This window comes from Triticum aestivum, chromosome 2A (genome assembly GCF_018294505.1).
Source record: "Triticum aestivum cultivar Chinese Spring chromosome 2A, IWGSC CS RefSeq v2.1, whole genome shotgun sequence".
NCBI classification, from domain to species: domain Eukaryota; kingdom Viridiplantae; phylum Streptophyta; class Magnoliopsida; order Poales; family Poaceae; genus Triticum; species Triticum aestivum.
The window spans coordinates 787,078,716-787,105,753 of record NC_057797.1 but is presented as its reverse complement, the minus strand read 5'-3'; the positions used below and the strand labels follow the sequence as shown (position 1 = coordinate 787,105,753).

Genomic DNA, 27,038 nt, shown 5'->3' with positions numbered 1-27,038 from the left:
CACTTATCAAATTCGTGAACAAAAAGTAAGAACGACTTCCCAACTTGCATCTCGAATTGTGTGGCAATGTCAATCCAATTTTGACCATGTAAATACGTTTTCCCTCCCTCGTTGGTGAGAGTGAGGGTCAAGGGAATGCCATTTTTTAATAACATCATGTCGAACTGAATCGTCTAGTCCATATAAGGTTGGCCACACGCATGAACTCCTCCCTTCCCCAACAAGGGATACATTGAGCATGATAAAAAGGAAACATAAATTAGACAATTGTGGGTGCAACATTACCAAACCACAAGCTATAACACTTATTAAATGGAACATACCGCCCAGTCCATAAAGTCCTCGTGAAGATCGACACATATCTCATTGCAAGTTAGGTGAACTTTGAAACATACTCACAGAAGTGTCATCCTTCGTTCATTATCTATGTTCATGTTTTGGAATAAATATGCATGTGAATATTGATATCGATAACACATGGATATATAGAATAAAAGGCTACCAATTATGTAAATATATTAAACATGAACCAATATTAAAGGCTATGGATGGACAGAAAAATTATGCATGACTTATGCTAAAGAAATGAAACATTGAGTGTATGAAATCTCACAGAACGGAAATTAATCAACGTCCCATGATATTTTCTACACTCTTTTGAAGCCCTGTATTGTTGGAGCACTCCAAATAAATATGCATGTAAATATTGATATGGATAAGACATGAATATATAGAATAAAAGCTATCAATTATGTAAATATATTAAACATCAACCAATATTAAAGGCTATGGATGGACAGAAAAATTGGGCATGACTTATGCTAAAAAAATGAAACATTGAGTGTATGAAATCTCACAAAACAGAAATTAATCAACGTTTCATGATATTTTCTACACTTTTTTGAAGCCCTATATTACTGGAGCACTCGAAATAAATGTGCATGTGAATATTGATACGAATAAGACATGGATATATAGAATAAAACTATAAAAGGCTACCAATTGTGTAAATATATTAAACATTAACCAATATTAAAGGCTATGGATGGACAGAAAAATTGGGCATGACTTATGCTAAAAATGAAACATTGAGTGTATGAAATCTCACAAAACAGAAATTAATCAATGTTTCATGATATTTTCTACACCTTATGAAGCCCTGTATTGTCGGAGCACTCCAAATAAATATGCTATGAATATTGATCCGGATAAGACATAGATATATAGAATAAAATGCTATGACTTATGCTAAAAAATGAAACATTGAGTATATGAAATCTAATGAAACAGAATTTAATTAACATTTCTTGATATTTTCTACACTCTTTTGAAGCCCTGTATTGTTGGAGCACTCTAAATAAATATGCATGTGAATATTGATACGGATAAGACAAGGACATATTAAAAGGCTACCAATTATGTGAATCAATTCTACTAATGTGAGTAATGTGAATCTATAAATGTGTGAATCAAATATACTAATGTGCATCTATAAATGTGTGAATCAAATCTACTAATGTGAAGATCTATTAATGTGAGTCTGTACTAATGTGAATCTATAAATGTGTGAATCAAATCTACTAATGTGAAGATCTACTAATGTGAGTCTGTACTAATGTGAATCTATAAATGTATGAATCAAATCTACTAATGTGAGTCTGTAATAATGTGAAGATCTAATAATGTGAATCTAAACTAACATTCACATATACAATCTGTAAATATGTTTATCTATGCAAGCATAGAATTTATAAACACTAACATTCATCTACATACGTGAATCTAGTACTAAGTAATATTCAACTACAATGTATACACAATACTTACCTGTCCACTACTTGAGCGCGAGGCTGAGGAGGAATCGGTAGTGGTGATGGAGTCGGAGGAGTAGGCTGGCAGCAGTGGTGTCATGCCCCCGCTGCTGGCTGTGGAAGCCATGGACACTAGCTGTCAGCGGCGGAGTAGGCCCTACGACTAGGGTCCACCAGCGACGAGGGGGCCACGATAGAGGAGTACCACGGCAAACGAGGGGGTCGCGGCAGAGAAGGGAAGCAAGGGTTTAGGGGCGCGGCGACGAGGGCGGACGCACCGTAGGAGGATGGCCACGCCGGCGAGGGGGTGCGGCGGAGGAGGCGCGCGGTGATGAGGGCAGACGGGGCGGTGGAGGAGCGCCGTAGGAGGACGGTCGTGCCGACGAGCATGGCTCGGTGGCGGAACGGGGCGTCGTAGAATCGACAAGATTTTTAACTGCCTTTTTGTGAGGGGAAGTGGTAGTTTTGGGTGGAAATGAAACTTTTGTGGACCGGTTTAGTTGTGGTGGGCATATCCCGGTACCCGCCAGACATATATCTGCCATGCAGGGCATCGGGCATTGCTAACCAGTGGCAGTTGTCACGAGATGCCCGGCATTACTATTACACTTAACTGTGGTGCGGACCTACTGGTGCCCGCCACGGCTAAGTTATGCAAATAGCCCATGCAGAACATCTTACGTGTGGCGGGCAGTAATGAGTGCCCGCCATTGCTGCTCAACTTGTTGTGGCGGGCGCTGTTTATTGCTCGTCACTTCAAACTTTCCAAAATAGCTTTGGCGGGGACTCCGCCTCGCGCGCCGCTCATTGGGGTTCATCTATAAGCTCTTTCCCAGTAGTGAAACAGACGAGTGAGAATAAAATGACTTTCACAATTGTGGCGGAAGAATATCTCATCGAGGAATTTATTTGAAATTGGGGATTCCCTTTTCAGAATTTGGAGTTGGGTTGCATCTAGAATCTATTTAAATATTTCAAATGATTTATTAAATAAAATATGAGAGGAGATAATATGACTTCTCCAAAATCATCATTGGAAATACTCCCTCCGTCCAGAAATACATGTCGGAGAAATGGGTAAAACTGGATGTATCTAGAACTAAAATACGTCTAGATACATCCATTTCTCCGACGAGTATTTCCAGATGGAGGGAGTATTTAATATTGCCTACTTGTTACTTCGGGTATTATAGAACCCTAAAACAATTTGGGCAATTTATAAAGCCCATAATGTACTATTAACTATTAAGTAAGTGCATAGAAATAATTTTTATCTACCGATCGGGAATTTTTTTCCAAAGAATGCGCAATTAATAAGGGTTATTAAACATTTTTCTGGAACTGATTAAAATATATATTAATCCTAGCCCAATTGAGTGTAGCCCATCTCTTGCTTACCTATCCCTCGCCCACGTTAGCTCAACCAACAATAACGCAGAACAGCACTGGCAGCCCAACAGGAGCAAAAGTGGACAAGCCCACCTAACTTTTAATGTTTTTCTCCTTTCTCTTTCGCTTGGGCCAATTTCCCCACTAAGGCACATCTCCCTTTCTCTTAGCGCAAGCCCAGGTGTTGGGTCTTCTTCCTCTGTACCTGAGCCCTACTCTAACCTCCTTTCTTTCTATTTCTCCTACTCTTTGTTCGAATGAGCAGCCGTAGCGCGAGGACTCAAGTCCGACGATCGCTACCATCCTGCCAAGCTCCGAGGGCGCTCTACTCGCCTTTGTCTACACCAACTCCTTCGTTGCGTCGCATCGAGTCCTACATCGTCCACTTCACCCTATTCGCTGGAGGCCAACAGAAGTACGACCCCGGCGACAACCGAGCCGCGGGTCGCCTCCTCGACCAACTCCGGCCATCTCCCCGGTGAGCCTTTCCCTTCTACTCCCTCCGTTCTAAAATAGATGACTCAATTTTGTATTAACTTTATGCCAAAGTTAGTATAAAGTTAAGTAATCTATTTTGGAACAGAGGGAGTATTTTGGATCGATCCATCAGGTCTCTCTCTCTCTCTTCGTCTAAAAAACACTTAACTGAATCGGTATGGGCCTATTAGAACAACACACGTGGCAGCCCAATTCCTTATCTCGTATATATTTTCAGAAAATATCCAATCTTCTGGCCATAAGTTCGAATTTTAACAAATTATATGTCCCCAGGTTCCTTGGAACATGTACTTTATCATGGATAAAAAATATTTCAGTTTTGGTAATTTGAAATTTAATATGTCAATTTGAGTAAATTCTGTATAATGTTTAATATATAAGTCAAATAGAAATGTACCCTTCATAAGAATTTTTCCGGAGGACCATAACTTTCTGTTAAAACACTTACCCTAATTTTTCACTTATGCCTAGCTACTTGTTCTCCCTCAACACTTCATATAGTATTTCTTTTATCGCAATCCAATTCCATCATTGGTTTAAACTTTTATTCTTGACAAAATTTTACTAATGGAATCCTTAGAAACCCCTCTGGCCATATTATCTTAATTCCAAATTTGGATGTTTAAACAAATTTCTTTACCATAAACCCTCACGCCCTCCAACTTCAATTCCCATATAGTTAATCATAAGCAAAAATTTCCAAAGGATTTGTTCATAGGATTTTATTTATATGATCTTGCTCCACAACGATGTCTTGATTGAACTTAGGTAGAAGAACGTATGGGTATATTCGAATCTCTACAAAACCCGATATGGACCTCAATATGGAATTTGAGTTCAAATAATAATTTAGATTGGACAATGATATGATCTTAATTTCATGATTAACTTTCACATTTCATATGTTCAAACCATAAAGGAGTTGGAACATATTCCTAAACCCTTTTGTTAAACTGGACGGACTACATCCATGATCTTTTCTTATATCAAATAGATCAAACCCTAGAATATGACTCATGTCATATCCCCATTCAAATTGATCTCCCTATCCAAACCCATCGCCATGTCTTAGCTATTATCTTAGCAATATTACTAGATAAATAATTTGTATACTTTATTGGATCTTCATTTGAATATCTTGCGTGTTGAAGTATTTTCGTTTATCTGTAGATATGTCGTAAAGTGGAGGAGTGACGGTAACAAGTAGAAATCAACTTCAAGACACATCCAAGTCGCAACTTGATCATTGCTTGTCCTATGTTTTCATAGTATGCATAAACTCTTTAACTTTTCATAGTATGCATATTTTACTAAAAGGTTCTGCAAAGTGTTATTGCTAGCTAGAGCCTTAGGTTCAAATTCATACCTATGCTTGGCCACGTTTGCACAAATTGGTGGGTTGAAAATCAAATGAGTTTTAAACATTAAAATTGCTCTCTTTTGGAGCAACATTTTGTGATTTTTTTGAAAAACAAAATTATATACTATTCTACTACTACTCTCTGTGCGGAATGGTATTGACGGGAGCGTCTACCAATGATTGCGCCCATCGGGGTCTTGCAGTGAATGCGCCCGACTTGGGTCTTGCACACAGGTTTTTGGTGGGCATTGCCGTCCAAGAGACCGAGATCTTCCGAGTACAGTTTGATGTAGCTTCCAATACAGTCGCATGCTACTATGGCTCTGGCTTAGGTTAGTATTAACGGGAAACCCTACCCCAGGACCGCCATTGGAGAGAGGCCTTCGTGCCTAAGTTGCGGGCATCTTGGGCGATATAGGAGGTTGTTACTGAAAGGCTTCATCACAACCTCCTCCTATTTGTGCACCCAAGTGTGTAAAGATAAACGGGGTTGATTGTGTCATGCAGGGAACGTGTATGACCTCTATAGAAATTTTAACCTAATCGATTAGTCGTGCCCTGGTTACAGGAAAATTTGAGCAAATGAAGGCTTGGACTGAAGAAGAATGTCCCCTCTTGAAAGGATCGAGAAGAGGTGTCTAGAGGGGGGTGAATAGACCCTCAACAAGCAAAGTTGGAAGTTTTTAAGTATTTCAAGTTGAGATGGTTGATTAACACAATTTCAAGCATACACATTACAATTCAAGCAAGCATGCAAAGAGTATATGAGGAGCGGAAAGTAAAGCATACAACTTGCAAGCAAGTAAGGGGATGGGATTGGAGTGTGCAAACGCAATTGGAGACACAGAGATTTTTTGCGTGGTTCTGATAGGTGGTGCTATCAAACATCTACATTGATGGAGACTTCAACCCACGAAGAGTAACGGTTGCGCGAGTCCACGGAGGGCTCCACCCACAGAGGGTCCACAAAGAAGCAACCTTGTCTATCCCACCATGGCCATCGCCCACGAAGGACTTGCCTCACTAGGGTAGATCTTCACGAAGTAGGTGATTTCCTTGCCCTTACAAACTCCTTGGTTCAACTCCACAATCTTGACGGAGGCTCCCAAGTGACACCTAACCAATCTAGGAGACACCACTCTCCAAAAGGTAATAGATGGTGTGTTGTTGATGAACTCCTTGCTCTTGTGCTTCAAATGTTAGTCCCCCCAACACTCAACTCTCTCTCATAGGATTAGATTTGGTGGAAAGATGATTTGAGTAGAAAGCAACTTGGGGAAGGCTAGAGATCAATATTAATATGGTTGGATTGGAATATCTTGGCCTCAACACGTGAGTAGGTGGTTCTCTCTCAGAAAATGAATGCTGGAAATGTAGGCATGTTCTAATGGCTTTCCTCACGAATGAGGAGAGGGTGGAGGGGTATATATAGCCTCCACACAAAATCTAACTGTTACACACAATTTACAAAACTCGGTGGGACCGAATTAGAAAACTCGGTCGGACCGATATAGTTCATAATGTGACCGTTAGGCATTTCGGCGGGACCGATATGATCAACTCGGTGGGACCGATGTGCAAGGGTCAGGGTAACACCTCATCTCGGTTTGACCTATTACACAAACTCGGTGGGACCGATTTGGGTAATAAGCAAAACAGAGAATTGGTCAGGCAAACTCGGTGGGACCGTTTGCATAATTTCGGTGAGACCGAAACTATTGCAATGGACAACAGAGAGATTACAAGCCCATCTCGGTGAGATCAAGATCCCATCGGTGAGACCGAATTGATTAGGATTTCTAGTAGTGGCTATGTCAAATGAACTCGGTGGCGCCGGATAGATCAAATCGGTGGGGCCAAGTTTGACTTTTGGTTTGGGACATATGTGGATATGAGAAAGTAGCAGAGGGCTTTGGAGCATATCACTAAGCACTTTGAGCAAGTAAGCCATTAAGCAACACCTCATCCCCTTTTAATAGTATTTGCCTTCCTATGGACTCAATGTGATCTTGGATCACTGAAATAGAAAATGTAGAGTCCTGAGCTTTGAGCTTGAGCAAATTCTTTGTCCTTAGCATCTTGAAGGGGTTCCACATCCTCCTGTCCATGCCACTCCACTGTTGGACTTATCTGAAATACACTAGATATAAGTATTAGTCCAACAAGAGATATTTTAACATTAATTACCAAAATCACCCAGGGAACACTTGTGCTTTCACCTCTCTTTTCTAAAAATCTGTTTTAAGGGTATAGGTTGAGGATTGAGCACAAGGAATGTGTTTCACTTCAACCCTATGTATGTTTTTACATGAATCGGAGAATGAGATTTGGTGCATATATCCAAATGTCTCACTCGTAACTTTTATACTAAAAATTATTTTTGATTTCAAAGAAAATTTATAAAAATTTAGTACAGGAGAAATTGGCTTTATGCGAAACAAACCTCCACCAAAACTTACCCTGCATATATATTATGTTATACTTTCCTTTGCAACTTGTGAGTACATTCCACGTACTCATTGTTGGAAATATGCCCTAGAGGCAATAATAAATTAGTTATTATTATATTTCCTTGTTCATGATAATCGTTTATTATCCATGCTATAATTGTATTGATAGGAAACTTAGATACATGTGTGGATACATAGACAACACCATGTCCCTAGTAAGCCTCTAGTTGACTAGCTCGTTGATCAATAGATGGTTACGGTTTCCTGACCATGAACATTGGATGTCGTTGATAAAGGGATCACATCATTAGGAGAATGATGTGATGGACAAGACCCAATCCTAAGCCTAGCACAAAGATCGTAGTTTGTATGCTAAAGCTTTTCTAATGTCAAGTATCATTTCCTTAGACCATGAGATTGTGCAACTCCCGGATACCGTAGGAATGCTTTGGGTGTACCAAACGTCACAACGTAACTGGGTGGCTATAAAGGTGCACTACAGGTATCTCCGAAAGTGTCTGTTGGGTTGGCACGAATCGAGACTGGGATTTGTCACTCCGTGTGACGGAGAGGTATCTCTGGGCCCACTCGGTAGGACATCATCATAATGTGCACAATGTGACCAAGGGGTTGATCACGGGATGATGTGTTACGGAACGAGTAAAGAGACTTGCCGGTAACGAGATTGAACAAGGTATCGGGATACCGACGATCGAATCTCGGGCAAGTACTATACCGCTAGACAAAGGGAATTGTATACGGGATCGATTGAGTCCTTGACATCGTGGTTCATCCGATGAGATCATCGTGGAACATGTGGGAGCCAACATGGGTATCCAGATCCCGCTGTTGGTTATTGACCGGAGAACGTCTCGGTCATGTCTGCATGGTTCCCGAACCCGTAGGGTCTACACACTTAAGGTTCGATGACGCTAGGGTTATAAAGGAAGTTTGTATGTGGTTACCGAATGTTGTTCGGAGTCCCGGATGAGATCCCGGACGTCACGAGGAGTTCCGGAATGGTCCGGAGGTAAAGATTTATATATGGGAAGTCTTATTTTGGTCGCCGGAAAAGTTTCGCACTTTATCGGTATTGTACCGGGAGTGCCGAAAGGGGTCGGGGGTCCACCGGGGGGGGTCCACCTGCCCCGGGGGGCCACATGGGCTGTAGGGGGTGCGCCTTGGCCTATATGGGCCAAGGGCACCAGCCCCAAGAGGCCCATGCGCCAAGGAGACTTGGGGAGGGGAGAGTCCTAAAAGGGGAAGGCACCTCCGAGGTGCCTTGGGGAGGATGGACTCCTCCCCCCTTGGCCGCACCCCTTCCTTGGAGGAAGGGGCAAGGCTGCGCCCTCCCCCTCTCCCTTGCCCCTATATATAGTGGAGGGGAGGGAGGGCAGCCGCACCTGAAGCCCTGGCGCCTCCCTCCCTCCCGTGACACCTCCTCCTCTCCCGCAGGTGCTTGGCGAAGCCCTGCAGGATTGCCACGCTCCTCCACCACCACCACGCTGTTGTGCTGCTGCTGGATGGAGTCTTCCTCAACCTCTCCCTCTCTCCTTGCTGGATCAAGGCATGGGAGACGTCACCGGGCTGTACGTGTGTTGAACGCGGAGGTGCCGTCCGTTCGGCACTAGGATCTCCGGTGATTTGGATCACGACGAGTACGACTCCTTCAACCCCGTTCTCTTGAACGCTTCCGCTTAGCGATCTACAAGGGTATGTAGATGCACTCTCCTTCCCCTCGTTGCTGGTTTCTCCATAGATAGATCTTGGTGACACGTAGGAAAATTTTGAATTTCTGCTACGTTCCCCAACAGTGGCATCATGAGCTAGGTCTATTGCGTAGATTCTTTGCACGAGTAGAACACAAAGTAGTTGTGGGCGTTGATTTTGTTCAATATGCTTACCGTTACTAGTCCAATCTTGTTTCGACGGTATTGTGGGATGAAGCGGCCCGGACCGACCTTACACGTACTCTTACGTGAGACAGGTTCCACCGACTGACATGCACTTGGTGCATAAGGTGGCTAGCGGGTGCCAGTCTCTCCCACTTTAGTCGGAACGGATTCGATGAAAAGGGTCCTTATGAAGGGTAAATAGCAATTGACATATCACGTTGTGGTTTTGCGTAGGTAAGAAACGTTCTTGCTAGAAACCCATAGCAGCCACGTAAAACATGCAAACAACAATTAGAGGACGTCTAACTTGTTTTTGCAGGGTATGCTATGTGATGTGATATGGCCAAGAAGAATGTGATGAATGATATGTGATGTATGAGATTGATCATGTTCTTGTAATAGGAATCACGACTTGCATGTCGATGAGTATGACAACCGGCAGGAGCCATAGGAGTTGTCTTAATTTATTGTATGACCTGCGTGTCATTAAACAACGCCATGTAATTACTTTACTTTATTGCTAACCGGTAGCCATAGTAGTAGAAGTAATAGTTGGCGAGACAACTTCATGAAGACACGATGATGGAGATCATGATGATGGAGATCATGGTGTCATGCCGGTGACGATGATGATCATGGAGCCCCGAAGATGGAGATCAAAAGGAGCAAAATGATATTGGCCATATCATGTCACTATTTGATTGCATGTGATGTTTATCATGTTTATGCATCTTATTTGCTTAGAACGACGGTAGTAAATAAGATGATCCCTCATTAAAATTTCAAGAAGGTGTTCCCCCTAACTGTGCACCGTTGCGAAAGTTCGTCGTTTCGAAGCACCACGTGATGATCGGGTGTGATAGATTCTTACGTTCACATACAACGGGTGTAAGCCAGATTTACACACGCAGAACACTTAGGTTAACTTGACGAGCCTAGCATGTACAGACATGGCCTCGGAACACAAGAGACCGAAAGGTCGAGCATGAGTCGTATAGTAGATACGATCAACATGAAGATGTTCACCGATGATGACTAGTCCGTCTCACGTGATGATCGGACACGGCCTAGTTGACTCGGATCATGTAATCACTTAGATGACTAGAGGGATGTCTATCTGAGTGGGAGTTCATTAGATGAACTTAATTATCCTGAACATAGTCAAAAAATCTTTGCAAACTATGTCATAGCTCGCGCTTTAGTTCTACTGTTTAGATATGTTCCTAGAGAAAATATAGTTGAAAGTTGACAGTAGCGATTATGCGGACAGTAGAAAGCTTATGTCCTCAATGCACCGCTTAGTGTGCTGAACCCCAATCGTCGTCTGTGGATGTTGCGAACATCGGACATACACGTTTTGATAACTACGTGATAGTTCAGTTAAACGGTTTAGAGTTGAGGCACCAAAGACGTTTTTCGAAACGTCGCGGAACATATGAGATGTTTCGAGAGCTGAAATTGGGATTTCAGTCTCGTGCCCACGTCAAGAGGTATAAGACCTCCGACGATTTTCTTAGCCTGCAAACTAAGGGAGAAAAGCTCAATCGTTGAGCTTGCGCTCAGATTGTCTGAGTGCAACAATCACTTGAATCGAGTGGGAGTTGATCTTCCAGATGAGATAGTGATGTTTCTCCAAAGTCATTGCCACCAAGCTGCTAGAGCTTCGTGATGAACTATAACATATCAGGGATAGATATGATGATCCTTGAGGTATTCGCGATGTTTGACACCGCGAAAGTAGAAATCAAGAAGGAGCATCAATTGTTGATGGTTGGTGAAACCACTAGTTTCAAGAAGGGCAAGGGCAAGAAGGGACACTTCATGAAACGGCAAATCAGTTGCTGCTCTAGTGAAGAAACCCAAGGTTTAACCCAAACCCGAGACTAAGTGCTTCCGTAATAAGGGGAACAGTCACTAGAGCAGAATTACCCTAGATACTTGGTAGATGAGAAGGCTGGCAAGGTCGATAGAAGTATATTGGATATACATTATGTTAATGTGTACTTTACTAGTACTCCTAGTAGCACCAGGGTATTAAGATACCGGTTCGGTTGCTAAGTGTTAGTAACTCGAAATAAAAGAGCTACGGAATAAACGGAGACTAGCTAAAGGTGAGCTGACGATATGTGTTGGAAGTGTTTCCAAGTTTGATGTGATCAAACATCGCACGCTCCCTCTACCATCAAGATTAGTATTGAACCTGAATAATTGTCATTTGGTGTTTGCGTTGAGCATAGACATGATTGGATTATGTCTATCGCAATACGGTTATTCATTTAAGGAGAATAATGGTTACTCTATTTATTTGAATAATACCTTCAATGGTCTTGCACCTAAAGGAATGGTTTATTGAATCTCGATCGTAGTGATACACATTTTCATGCCAAAAGATATAAGATAGTAATGATAGTACCACTTACCTATGGCACTGTCATGTAAGTCACATTGGTATAAAACGCATGAAGAAGCTCCATGTTGATGGATCTTTGGACTCACTCGTTTTTGAAAAGTTTGAGACATGCGAACCATGTCTATTGGTGTATACGCATGAAGAAACTCCATGCAGATGGATCGTTTGGACTCACTTGATTTTGAATCACTTGAGATATGCAAATCATACCACATGGGCAAGATGACTGAAAAGCCTCGTTTCCAGTACGATGGAACAAGATAGCAACCTGTTGGAAGTAACACATTTTGATGTGTGCAGTCCAATGAGTGCTGAGGCATGCAGTGAATATCGTTATGTTCTTACTTCACAGATGATTCGAGTAGATGTTGAGTATATTTACTTGATGAAACACAAGTCTGAATTATTGAATGGTTCAAGTAATTTCAGAGTGAAGTTGAAGATCATCGTGACAAGAGGATAAAATGACTATGATATGATCATAGAGATGAGTATCTGAGTTACGAGCTTTGGCACGCAATTAAGACATTGTGGAAATTGTTTCACAATTAATACCGCCTGGAACACCATAGTGTGATGGTGTGTCCGAACATCATAGTTGCACCCTATTGGATATGGTGCGTACCATGATGTCTCTTATCGAATTACCACTATCGTTCATGGGTTAGGCATTAGAGACAACCGCACTCACTTTAATAGGGTACCACGTAATTCCGTTGAGACGACACCGTTTGGAGAAACCTAAGTTGTCGTTTCTTGAAAGGTTTGGGGCTGCGACGCTTATGTGAAAAAGTTTCAGGTTGATAAGCTCGAACCCAAAGCGGATAAAATGCATCTTCATAGGACACCCAAAACAGTTGGGTATACCTCCTAATTCAGATCCAAAAGCAATAGGGATTGTTTCTTGAATCGGGTCCTTTCTCGAGGAAAGTTTGTCTCGAAAATTGAGTGGGAGGATGGTGGAGACTTGATGAGGTTATTGAACCGTCACTTCAACAAGTGTGTAGCAGGGCACAGGAAGTTGTTCCTGTGGCGCCTACACCAATTGAAGTAGAAGCTTATGATAGTGATCATGAAGTTTTGGATCAAGTCACTACCGTACCTCGTAGGGTGACAAGGATACGTACTACTTCAGAGTGGTACAGTAATCCTGTCTTGAAGGTCATGTTGCTAGACAACAATGAACCTACGAGCTATGGAGAAGCGATGGTGGGCCCAAATTCCGACAAATGGTTAGAAGCCATGAAATCCGAGATAGGATCCATGTATCAGAACAAAGCATGGACTTTGGTGGACTTGCCCGATGATCGGCAAGCCATTGAGATAAATGGATCTTTAAGAAGAAGACGGACGTGGACGGTAATGTCACCGTCTATGAAGCTCGACTTGTGGCGAAGAGTTTTTCACAAGTTCAAGGAGTTGACTACGATGAGATTTTCTCATCCGTAGCGATGCTTAAGTCCGTCGGAATCATGTTAGCATTAGCTGCATTTATGAAATCTGGCAGATGGATGTCAAGACGAGTTTCCTTACCAGTTTTCGTAAGGAAAGGTTGTATGTGATACAATCAGAAAAGTTTTGTCGATCCTAAGGATGCTAAAAGGTATGCTGGCTCCAGCGATCCTTCTAAGGACTGGAGTAAGCATCTCGGAGTTGGAATGTGCGCTTTGATGAGATGATCAAAGATTTTGGGTTTATACAAAGTTCATGAGAAACTTGTATTTCCAAAGAAGTGAGTGGGAGCACTATGGAATTTCTGATGAGTATATGTTGTTGACATATTGATGATCGGAAATGATGTAGAATTTCTGAAAAGCATACAGGGTTATTTGAAAAGTGTTTTTCAATAGAAAACCTGAATTAAGCTGTTTGAACATTGAGCATCAAGATCTATGAGGATAGATCAAAACGCTAAATGGTACTTTCAAATGAGCACATACCTTGACATGATCTTGAAGGTGTTCAAGATGGATCAGTCAAAGAAGGAGTTCTTGCCTGAGTTGTAAGGTATGAAGTTAAGAGTTAAAGCTCGACCACGGCAGAAGAGAGAGGAAGGACGAAGGTCGTCCCCTATGCTTCAGACATAGGCTCTGTAGTATGCTATGCTGTGTACCGCACCGTAAGTGTGCCTTGCCATGAGTCAGTCAAGGGGTACAAGAATGATCCAGGAATGGATCATTGGACAGCGGTCAAAATTGTCCTTGGAGTAAATAAGGACATGTTTCTCGATTATGGAGGTGATAAAGAGTTCGGCGTAAAGGGTTACGTCGATGCAAGCTTTAACACCTATCCGAATGACTCTGAGTAGCAAACCGGATACGTATAGTGGAGCAACCATTTGGAATAGCTTCAAGTGGAACTTGGAAGCAGCATTTACAATATGACATAGAGAATTGCGAAGTACATACGGATCTGAATACTGCAGACCCGTTGACTAAAACTTCTCTCACAAGGAAAACATGATCAAACCCCAGAACTCATTGAGTCTTAATCACATGGTGATGTGAACTAGTTTAGTGACACTAGTAAACTCTTTGGATGTTGGTCACATGGCGATGTGACATATCAGTGTTAATCACATAGCGATGTGAACTAGATTATTGACTCTAGTGCAAGTGGGAGACTGTTGGAAATATGCCCTAGAGGCAATAATAAATTAGTTATTATTATATTTCCTTGTTCATGATAATCGTTTATTATCCATGCTATAATTGTATTGATAGGAAACTCAGATACATGTGTGGATACATAGACAACACCATGTCCCTAGTAAGCCTCTAGTTGACTAGCTCGTTGATCAATAGATGGTTACGGTTTCCTGACCATGGACATTGGATGTCGTTGATAACGGGATCACATCATTAGGAGAATGATGTGATGGACAAGACCCAATCCTAAGCCTAGCACAAAGATCGTAGTTCGTATGCTAAAGCTTTTCTAATGTCAAGTATCATTTCCTTAGACCATGAGATTGTGCAACTCCCGGATACCGTAGGAATGCTTTGGGTGTACCAAACGTCACAACGTAACTGGGTGGCTATAAAGGTGCACTACAGGTATCTCCGAAAGTGTCTGTTGGGTTGGCACGAATCGAGACTGGGATTTGTCACTCCGTGTGACGGAGAGGTATCTCTGGGCCCACTCGGTAGGACATCATCATAATGTGCACAATGTGACCAAGGGGTTGATCACGGGATGATGTGTTACGGAACGAGTAAAGAGACTTGCCGGTAACGAGATTGAACAAGGTATCGGGATACCGACGATCGAATCTCGGGCAAGTACTATACCGCTAGACAAAGGGAATTGTATACGGGACCGATTGAGTCCTTGACATCGTGGTTCATCCGATGAGATCATCGTGGAACATGTGGGAGCCAACATGGGTATCCAGATCCCGCTGTTGGTTATTGACCGGAGAACGTCTCGGTCATGTCTGCATGGTTCCCGAACCCGTAGGGTCTACACACTTAAGGTTCGATGACGCTAGGGTTATAAAGGAAGTTTGTATGTGGTTACCGAATGTTGTTAGGAGTCCCGGATGAGATCCCGGACGTCACGAGGAGTTCCGGAATGGTCCGGAGGTAAAGATTTATATATGATAAGTCTTATTTTGGTCGCCAGAAAAGTTTCGCACTTTATCGGTATTGTACCGGGAGTGCCGAAAGGGGTCGGGGGTCCACCGGGGGGGGTCCACCTGCCCCGGGGGGCCACATGGGCTGTAGGGGGTGCGCCTTGGCCTATATGGGCCAAGGGCACCAGCCCCAAGAGGCCCATGCGCCAAGGAGACTTGGGAAGGGGAGAGTCCTAAAAGGGGAAGGCACCTCCGAGGTGCCTTGGGGAGGATGGACTCCTCCCCCCCTTGGCCGCACCCCTTCCTTGGAGGAAGGGGCAAGGCTGCACCCTCCCCCTCTCCCTTGCTCCTATATATAGTGGAGGGGAGGGAGGGCAGCCGCACCTGAAGCCCTGGCGCCTCCCTCCCTCCCGTGACACCTCCTCCTCTCCCGCAGGTGCTTGGCGAAGCCCTGCAGGATTGCCACACTCCTCCACCACCACCACGCCGTTGTGCTGCTGCTGGATGGAGTCTTCCTCAACCTCTCCCTCTCTCCTTGCTGGATCAAGGCATGGGAGAAGTCACCGGGCTGTACGTGTGTTGAACGCGGAGGTGCCGTCCGTTCGGCACTAGGATCTCCGGTGATTTGGATCACGACGAGTACGACTCCTTCAACCCCATTCTCTTGAACGCTTCTGCTTAGCGATCTACAAGGGTATGTAGATGCACTCTCCTTCCCCTCGTTGCTGGTTTCTCCATAGATAGATCTTGGTGACACGTAGGAAAATTTTGAATTTCTGCTATGTTCCCCAACACTCATCTGCACCTATCATGTGGAGATCTCGACATGTTAAGAGACGATATGGTTACTGTCTACACTCAGCAAGCCTAATGGTGTTGATGAGCCCTAACTAGCGACTAAATATTGTTTTGTTATAGTATGTGCCAGCTTTACTTGTGCCTAAGGTATGTATTTAAATAATACTAGATCTATCGTTGTAGTAAAATTATATATGCTTCACTAATATTCACACTTGTTGTGTGTGCTAGCTATGATCCAGGGATAGCATAGTAAACACAAAAACTTGGATTCTACCAAATCCAGGTCATTACAGCGATGCACTGCTAGTACGAAGCCGCAGATAGAAGACTCCTAGCAGCATTTGAGGTGGACTCTGCTAATAGATTCCAACATAGCAGCGTTTGGACTAAATGATACTAGTACTTCCTACAGCGGTAGTGTGAACCTGGACAAACGTGACTAAGTTTGTAGCGTCTGGGTTAGCGTGAATTCTACAGGTAGCAATCGACGGAATGAAAAAGTATTCAACGGATTGTCCTAAACAGTTGAACATAGTTAATAGCATATTTCAGCATAATTTAGCACATAATACAACATGTTAACAAAGTTAACTACATCACATAGTACGTACACATAGCTGGATGCCCTTTCGGTAGTTCTAATTGATCTATGCATACTAGTAGATAACATAGTACTAACAAGCATATATATACTACAAGTTAACAATGTCGGCCAAATATGGTGGTGGTGGTATCCTTGGTGGCATTTGCCCAAGGGTACATCCCCACCAGGCTCTTCGAACCCAGATTAGAGATTTCATTTCTTGTAAAGCCCATTTGATGACCAACTATGAGTTGACATTCGAGGACGCTATGCATCGGTGGCCTCAAAGATGAAAACATCTGCTGCATTCCTCAATGTAGCTAGTAGCTAGATGGATTCTTCTCTATCTTTGATCTTCAATACAATGTTCTCCATGATCTTAATGGAGTACTATCCGATGTAATCTTCTGCGGTGTGTTTGTTGGGATACAATGAATTGTGGGTTTATGATTAGATTATTCATAAAAGTAATGAGTCTTTTCTTAACTATTATGCATGATTATGATAACTTTGTATTTCTCTTCGATCTATCCGTTTGATTTAGCCAACTAGATTGATTTATCATTTAGCGGGAGAGGTGCTTTGTATTATATTGTTCCTACTAAGGATAGGGTTTATTCATATTTCTTGAGTTAACGTTTTCTACATCATGTCATCTTGCTTAAAGCGTTACTCTATTTGTCATGAACTTAATACCATAGATGCATGTTGGATAGCGGTTGATTGGTGGAGTTATAGAAGTAGATGCAGGCAGGAGTCGGTCTACTTGTCACAGACGTGATGCATATGTGTGTGATCATTGCCATGAATAACATCATAACTATGTGCTTTTCAATCAATTACCCAACAATAATTTGTTTACCCACCGTATTCTATGTGTTAAAGAGAGAAGCGTCTAGTGAACACTATGGCTCCTGGGTCTACTTTAATCATATTACTAAAACCAAAAATACCTTGCTCTAATTTATTTACTTTAATTTTGTTTTGTAATTTATCTATCTACTATTATAAGATTTAATCCTTGCAAGTAACCAGTTCAAGGGATTGACAACCCTCTTGCCCGCGTTGGGTGCAAGTATTTGCTTTTGTGTGTGCAGGGTGTTGTTCACTGGGTTTTGTGTGATTCTCCTATTGGTTTGATAACCTTGGTTCTCACTGAGAGAAATACTTATCTCTACTGTACTACTCAACCCTTCCTATTCGGGGAAAATCCCAACGCAACTCACAACTAGCAGAAAGTATTTTTGGCACCGTTGCCAGGGAGACATCATCAAATCTTATCAAGTACCTTCACTCAAACTGTCATCTACTCGCTCTAATTTTTATTTGCTTCTCTTTTTCACCTCCCACCACTTCTCTAAAAAATAAAAACACAAAAATAGTTTACTTTGTAAGTTTGCTTGCATGTCACTAGGTCTCAAGAGAACACTAAGTTATGTGAGTTTTCAAATACTAATAGTAATGATTTTATTAGTACTCCAGTTGCTCCTCCCGCCACTAGGGCCAAGTTGTATATATTAATGCTGCATTGCTAAATCTTGTTATGAAAGAACAATTTTCTAGAAATCCTAATGAGGATGTTGCATCCCATCTTAATACCTTCGTTGAATTATGTGATATGCAAAAGAAAAAAGATGTGGATAATGATATTATTAAGTTGAAATTATTTGCTTTCTCGCTAAGAGATCATGCTAAAACTTGGTTTTCATCCTTGCCTTGCAATAGTATTGATTCCTGGGATAAATGTAAGGATGCTTTCATTGCCAAGTATTTTCCTCCCACTAAGATTATTCCCCTTATAAATAAAATCATGAACTTTAGGCAAATTGAGCATGAACATGTTGTACAGTCTTGGGACAGAGTGAAATTAATGATTAAAAATAGTCCCACTCATGGATTAAGCTTATGGATGAGAATACAAAAAATTTATGTGGGACTAAACTTTGTGTTGAGGAATCTTCTAGACTCTACGTACTTTTATGGAAATCACATTGGGAGAAGCTAAAAAACTCCTTGATAATATAATGACAAATTATTCTCAATGGCACACTGAACGAGCTCCAACTGGTAAGAAGGTAAACTCTATCGAAGAAGTTTCTACTTTGAGTGATAAAATGGATGCTCTTATGAAAATGCTTTCTAGTAAAAATGCTCATGTTGATCCCAATGATGTGGCACTATCTACTTTGATTGAGCAAAATAATGGGGCTATTGATGTGAAATTTGTCTCTAGAAAGAATTTCAACAACAATTCTTATAGAGGTAATTTCAACACTAGACCGTATCCCGATAATTCCTCCAATAACAATGGTAATTCCTATGTAAATGTTTACAATAATAATGGGATACCTATTGATCTTGAGAACAACATTAAATAATTTAGTAGTTTGGAAAAGATTTAGTTGCTATGGTAGAAGAAAAACTACATAAAGTTGATGATACGACTAGAAACATGGATAGAATTGCTCATGATGTGGAAACTCTTAAAATTATAATTTTTTCACCTAAGCCTGATATTAGTGAGTCTATAAAGTCTATCCAAGTATCCATTATTGAAAGTAAGGAGAGAACCGTTAGGTTGATGGCTAAGCGAAAATTTCTAGAAAAGTCTATTCCACCCGTTCTTTATCGTAATCATGATGAGGATATTAAAATGATTGGTGTCTCACCTATTGAATCTTTGTTTAGTAATATAAGACTTGATGACAAATGGACTGGAGATGAGTCAACTTTAGCTATAAGGTGTCCCAATTGTTCGGAAGGTGATGATCTTAATGATAAAAATGGTAAAAGTGGGTTTGGAGAGGTCAAGACTTTAAATAGTGATGTGCCCACTACTTTGGATTACAAGGACTTTAATTATGATAACATTTCTTTGGTTAAATGTATTTCCTTGTTGTAATCCATGATAAATTCACCTAATGCTTACGAACAGAATAAAGCTTTTACTGAACATATTGTAGAAGCTATGATAAAAGCTCATGAAGAAAAGCTAGAATTGGAGGTTCTATCCCTAGGAAATTGGATGATGAATGGAAACCTATTATTAAAGTTAAGATTAAGATTATGAGTGACGTGCTAGATCTCACCGATATGGATGAATATTCCCTTAACTTGCATATAGCGGATTCAACTATTAAGAAACCCTTGGGCAGAACAAATGATGTTCTCAGACTTGATAAAAGAAATTATGTGCCCATGGATTTCATTGTGCTTGGTATTGAACGTAATCCGTCTTGTCCTATAATACTTCGGGCCAGTTCTTTTGGGCAGCATAAAAAATAAGCTGCCTCTTCCCAACTTAAAAAATAAGGCACCCCCAAAATTTGTTGAGACTTCTAAATTAGTTATTCCATAGCTAGTTTAGAATCCCTAATAAATAAGAGAGGCGGCTTATGGGAAAAGCTAGTGAGGAGGTGGCTTATTTTTTAAGCTGCCAAAAGAAGTGGTCCTTGGTAGGCCTTTCCTACGAACCATAGGGCTATTATATTTGAAGAAGCATTTTTCCGCCGTTGCAAGATCTTATTTCACTGAGATCCAATCCGAAGGCCTGTTCTAGTACTCTGTCGAAAGGGGAAACCATTGCCAGAGAATTCTTCATCAACCTTGATGCCTCCTTAACCATGTGCGAACAGTTCCTTTAGGACCTTAGGGTTCATAGAAGTATCTAGATCTCTCTCTCTCTCTCTCTCTCTCTCTCTCTCTCTCTCTCTCTCTCTCTCTGATCTTCAATATGATGTTCCCGTGAGCTGTCTGACATGATCAGGATCAATTTGATGTAATATGTGGATGTGTTTGTTGGGATATGATGGATAGGCACTTTATGATTAGATTGTAAATTGAAATCAATTGAATCTTTTGAGGATTTTTATGTATAATTTAATAGCTTTGTATGCCCTCCAATCTATCTATCTTCTTTGGCCAAGTTTGATGGCATTATATTTAGAGGGAGTTGTGATTTGTACTGGGTTCTAATCTTGTGGTGTTCTATAACCCAGTGATAGAAAGGGACAAGACACGTATTGTATTGTTGGCACTAAGGATAAAAACGATAGTGCCTCATCACATTGATTGATGTTTTACTGTCTACATTATGTCATCTTGGTTACTGCAATGGTATGTTTCTTGTAAACTTAATGCTGCTTCTTGAGCCTGTGCTGGTTTTTCCCTTGAAGAGGAAAGGGTGATGCAGCAAAGTAGAGATAAGTATTTCCCTCAGTTAAGAACCGAGGTATATATCAATCTAGTATGAGAAACACGCAAGCCCCCAATATTACACAAACAGTCAAACACTTGCACCCAACGCGAAAAAGGGGTTGTCAATCCCTTCACGGTCACTTGCAAAGGTGAGATCTGATAGAGATGGATATAAAAGATTACTAAAACGTAAAAGTAACTAAAAGTAAATAAATCACAACAAGGTATTTTTGGTATTTTTGGTATATAGATATGAAAATATATAATGGAAAATATACCCGGGGGCTATAGGTTTCACTACAGGCGTCTCTCTTGAAGGAAAATAATACGGCGGGTAAGCAAATTACTGTCGAGCAATTGATAGAAAAGCGCAAAGTTATGACGATATCCAAGACAATGATTATGAATATAGGCATCACGTCCGTGTCAAGTAGACTGACTCCTGCCTGCATCTACTGCTATTACTCCACACATTGACCGCTATCCAGCATGCATCTAGAGTATTAAGTACATAAAGAATGGAGTAACGCCTTAAGTAAGATGACATGATGTCGAGGGATAAACTCAAGAAATATGATGAAAACCCCATCTTTTTATCCTTGATATCAACAATACAAATACGTGCCTCGCTACCTCTACTTTTCACTCGGTGAGGACACCGCAAGATTGAACCCAAAACTAAGCACCTCTCCCATTGCAAGAAATAACAATCTAGTTGGCCAAACCAAACCAATAATTGGAAGAGAAATACAAAGATATCAAATCATGCATATAAGAATTCAGAGAAGATCCAAATAATATTCATAGATAAACCTACATAAATCCACAATTCATTGGATCTCGACAAACACACCGCAAAAGAAGATTACATCGGAGAGATCTCCAAGAACATCGAGGAGAACATGGTATTGAGAATCAAAGAGAGAGAAGAAGCCATCTAGCTACTAGCTATGGACCCGTAGGTCTAAGATAAACTACTCACGCTTTCTCGGAAGGGCAATAGAGTTGATGTAGATGCCCTCCGTGATCGAATCCCCCTCCGGTAGGATGCCAAGAAAGGCATGGGATCTCACAGGAATAGGAGGTTACGACGGCGGAAAAGTATTTTGGTGGACGCTTCTGGTGGTTTGGGAATATTTGGAAATTTATAGGCCAAAGATTAGGGTTAGAGGAGCTCTGAGGGACCCACAAGGCAGGGCGCGCGCCCTACACCCTCGCCGTCACCTCGGGACTCTTCTGACTTGGTTCTCAAGTCCTACGTGTGTCTTCTGGTCAAAGAAAAGTCATCGTAAAGTTTTATTCCGTTTGGACTCCGTTTGATATTCCTTTTCGGTGAAACTCAAAAACAAGGAAAAAAATAGAAACTGGCACTGGACTCTAGGTTAGTAAGTTAGTCCCAAAAATAATATAAAATAGCATATTAATGCATATAAATCATCCAAAACAGATAATATAATAGCATGGAGCAATCAAAAAATATAGATACGTTGGAGACGTATCACTTAATACCTCAAGATGCATGCTGGATAGTAGTCTTAGGGTGTAGTATTAGTAGTAGATGTTGTTGGATTAATGGTCGGCTTATCCTGGTGTAGTTCCTATATGGTATTATACCATGAATTATCATAGTCATAAATATTGCAATATTAATCGCTCCCAACTGTAATTTGTTCACCACACCACTTGCCTGCTTAAGAGAGATGCCACTATTGAACCTATGGCCCCCTAGGTCTATTCTCCTTTATCAAAAACCAATATTTTCTCTGCTGCCCTGCTGCCTTTACTATTATTTTGCTACCCATTATATTAATCACTTACAGCTTAATCTTGCAACTAGCAAGACAAGGGGATTGACAACCCTCTTGCCAGGTTGGGGACAAGTTTGTTTGTGTTTGGTGTGCAAGTGCCACTCACTTTGATTGTTGGGGGACTCCTTCTGGTTCAATAAACCTTTGTTGTCAAACTAAGGGAAATTCTTACTGCTAGGTTACATCACCCTTACACATGGGGGATCCAAACCACTCTTACGAGAGAGCAAGCAATACTACATTGTATAGAAGTTTGACAAGACACATTTGGCTAGCCATGACACAAAAATAATTACAAAAGCCACCTTAATTAATACGTTCTAGAACGCATTGGTGATAAGTTAGGAGACGACAAAACAAATTGTTCACTTTAACAAAGTTGCATATCCCATTTAATTCTTGAGATTTATGCATTTATTGTCGAATATCGGATACAAGAGCCAGAAATATATTCTAATTAATGACCTTTCTAGCGACAGTTGGATTCCACTTCCGATGTCGTATAAATAAATGGCCCGCTCCTCGCCCTCCTTGATTAGCGTTCATACTTTTACTAGTGTTACGCCACCCAATTCTCTCTGGTCCGCCATGGATGCGAGAGTTGGTGTAGAGGAGGCTAGGTCAATCATCACTAGGTTCAACAGCAAGGGAAGTAGCTCTGATCGTGCCAATCACAACAACTATGATAACAAGCCGACACTAAGCTCCGCATGTGGTACCCTTGCGAGACCATGCAACAGGTATGTATTTCTATGTTGATCTTGTATTGCTAAGAGAGGGATTTAACTGGATCCAATAGAACACACTCAATCATCTAGACCATGTATGACCTTGAAAAAGTAATACAAAGGCACCAAAGGAGTAAGAGGTCACCAACTCACCATATAGGACACCAATTTTGCCTTTTTCCTCCATAGGATGCTATGCGAGTGATGGAGAAAGGCAAGGGCGTGATAGCTGTGACAGAGGAGAACAAGGTGGAGGCGCTAGAGAACAAGATGTCAACCCATGAAACAGTGATCACACCAAGCACCAGACATGATTGGACCCATGAGGAACACTGGTAATTGATTTTGCATACTTCCTAATTAGCAATTCTTCAACACAAGTGTACCAGTTATTCATCATGTGGGAATCGACTTTCATGAGATGGGATGATAATTTTTTGTGATGTATTTTTTAATACATAGATAGCACCTATTGCATATTTATAGGGGATGTCCTTTTGGGGGCAAATTTTGTTCATCCATTTTTTCGTATACAGTTTATATTTATGAGCGATAATTTTAGATGACAATATAATTTTACACTAGATACTTCTGCTTCCCTTTAAAGGGGTGTAATTTGCACTTCCCCTAAATGGATAGCATGCATCAATAGTTTGGTCACAATTAAAATTGTTATTATTGAAGTATACTGATGATATGAATATTAGACAACAATATGTGCATACTATTATAAAAATAAAAATTTGTCATTGAATTGATTAGAATGAGTGAAACTTTTTCTATGTCAAAATATCTTTATAGTTTTCAAGGCGCCAACTATTGTTTACTAAATTTTAAGTTTTAAGAGATAGATTTTTCTACCACACATATCTAAAACCATGTTTGTCAGGTACCTCGTTCATTAACCTAACCAAACCTGCTAATCTCAAACTTTGTTAATTCAAAAGGCTCTTTCTGCGTGGATTGAGTGTCTATTGTCGTGGAAAATGGAAGGAAATTTCCAAGTACTTTGTTACCGCTAGTACTTTTGTGGAGGTTACAAGCCACACAAATAAGTACTTCAAGAGGCTAGCATAAAAAAATCTAAGGCAGCACTACAACATCAACGATCTAGGGGTTGAAATTGCCAAACTATGGATAATGGAGAATGGCTCTAGTGCCCGACAATCTCTCATCATTGGGGATGCTGACACCTAGAACCCAAAAAATAGAAGAAACAAACAACAACTGGCTGTGGGTACTAAATTAATAGATTAGTCCAGAAAAAATAATAAAAATGGTGCCAAAACTATGGAAACACACACACACACACCCGCGCGCGCGCGCACACACACACACACACACATTTGAGATGTATCAGGGCCTCTCTCTCCCTCGCCGCCGCTCCCCCTCTTCGGGGTGTCATGTGGTGCTAACATGATGCGAGTGTTATTATGGAAAGCCACCTTAATTAATATGTTCTAGACATATTGCTGATAAGTTATGAAACAAAAAAATATTGCTCACTTTATACTGTGGGATACCCAACTTAATTCTTGAGATATATAGACTTATTACAGAATATCGGATACGACAACTAGAACTACATTCTAATTAATCAACTTTATGGCAACAGTTGGATTCCACTTCTGATATGGTAAAAATACATTGCCACTCTCCTTGCCCTCCCTATACAAACCTTCATAGTTCTTAGTTTTACTTGTTTTATGCCACCCAGTGCTCTTCGGTCCGCCATGAATGCAAGAGTTAGTGTACAAGAGCCAAGGTCAATAATCGCTGGGTTCAACAACAAGGAAAGTAGCTCTGATGGTGCCAATCAAAACACCTACAATAAGAAGCCCGACACTAAGCTCCGCATGTGGTACCCTTGCGAGACCACGCAACAGGTAATGTATTTCTATGTTGATCTTGAAGTGGATATGCATGCTATGTAGTGTTAAGAGAGAGATTATGTGGATCCAATAGAACACACTAAATCACCTAGACCATGTATGACCTTGCAAAAGTAATACAGTGGCACCAAAGGAGTATGAGGTCACTAACTCACCATATAGGTCACCAATTTTGTCTTTTTCCTCCATAGGATGCTATTCGAGTGATGGAGAAAGGAAAGGGTGTGATATCTATGATAGAGGAGAACAAGGTGGAGGCACTAGAGAACAAGATGTCAACCCATCAACCAGTGATCGCACCAAGCGCCAGAAACTATTGGACCCAGGAGGAACACTGGTAATTGATTTTGCATACTTCCTAATTAGTCATGAAATTCTTCAACACAAGTGTACCAGTTAGTCATCATGTGGGAGTTGACTTTCATGAGATGGGATGATACTTTTTTTGTGATGTATTTTTGAATATGTAGATAGCACCTATTGCATATTTATGGGAGATGTCTTTTTTGGGGTCATCTTTTGTTCATCCATTTTTTAATCAAATTTATATTTCAGAATGATAATTTTAGATGATGATATAATTTTTCACTAGATACTTCTACTTCCCTTTAAGGGTGTGGCATTTGCACTTCTGCTAAATGGATAGCATGCATCAGCAGTTTGGTCACAATTAAAAAAGGGACATTTACATTTATGCTCCTAATTTGTGCCCATTCTCAGTTTACCCCTAAGTTTTTGATGTACTCAAATTTGCCCCTAAAAAGTATTTTAGGTCACGAGAATGCCCTTCCAGCTGATCAAAGTTGTTTGACCGAATCTTTGGAAATTCATAACAAATTCATATGAACTCAGAAGAATTCAAATAAGATATCAAAATGTTCATAAAAATATCACCTATACGCTCATGTCATTTACGTTCATCACCTACACATGCATTTATTTGCATTCACCATAAATAGGGTTTTAATGTTATAAACACTAAAAGCCTTAAATCGTGCTTTTGTCATGAACGTAAATGACATCCAAGTACTTTGTTACCGTTAGTACTCTTGTGGAAGTTTGAAACACACAAGTAACTACTTCAAGAGGCCAGAGAGAGAAAAATCTAAGGCGACACTACAACATAAATGATCTAGTGGTTGAAATTGACAAATCATGGATAATGGAGAATAGCTCTAGTGCATGACAATCTCTCATCATTGGGGATGCTGATACCTAGAAACCAAAATATAGAAAAAACAACAACAACTATGTGGTCACTTAAATTAACAGGTTAATCCAGAAAAATAAAAAATGGTGAATAAACTATGCAATTATAATACACACACATATTTGAGATGTATCAGGGCCTGAACACACTCAACTTGTCGAGGACGTTGGTGTGGGTGGCATTGAGCCCGTTCTGATTACTTAGGCCCTTTCCAATGCTCCTAGTTGTACATGTGCTAAGGGTGCCACATAGGCAAAAAATGATATGGCAAAGAAATTAAGGAGGAGAGGGAGCATTATGGTGACCCCAGGAAGAAACGATGCTAAGCACGTGGACCTATTTAAAATACCTAGCAACCAATGCATGAAGTAATAAAATTATTGAACAATTCAATGAGGGAATCTTAGCTACAAAAGCTAAGCACCAATGCAT

General features: G+C 40.9%; 1 pseudogene; it reads left to right on the top strand.

The window, feature by feature from the left end:
* Nucleotides 1-23,364: 23,364 nt before the first annotated feature.
* Nucleotides 23,365-27,038, top strand: part of LOC123186809 (uncharacterized) — a 7,697-nt pseudogene continuing 4,023 nt past the window's right edge.